We start from the raw sequence: 461 nt of genomic DNA, 5'->3' as shown, positions 1-461 counted from the left end.
TCCCTTGATCGTTCGCGGAAATCGAAGGATAATCTTCACTTTCTGTACGTATATCGTTTTGTATACGAACAATATCTTTCGTGATATCGGACCAAGTCCTCTTTGATACTGGCCACGCACCGCCAAGATGGCGAGTCTCGAGGGACGCGACGCTTCCAGACAAGATCTCTAAATTATGAAGTAACTGGATGCGGTATCCCGTGCTAATCTCCTGTTCTATTTTGTATAGAGGCAATTTCTCACTTTTCAGCGGTAAATTTGAATTAGTAATGAAGGGAAATATATTGTATTTGCTAAACGAATGTATGTATGAAAGACGGAAATTATTATTTGAAATGAAAGAAGCAATAAAAAAGGAACGTACATAAAACAAAAGGAAATGTATATCCTAAAATGATGATGGCATAAAAAAAGGAAATAGATAATGGGTTGATTCAGTTAACAATAAAAACAATTAAATA

This window comes from Dufourea novaeangliae, unplaced genomic scaffold, assembly GCF_001272555.1.
Source record: "Dufourea novaeangliae isolate 0120121106 unplaced genomic scaffold, ASM127255v1 scaffold109, whole genome shotgun sequence".
Lineage (NCBI taxonomy): Eukaryota > Metazoa > Arthropoda > Insecta > Hymenoptera > Halictidae > Dufourea > Dufourea novaeangliae.
Note: the sequence above shows the minus strand (reverse complement) of the source record.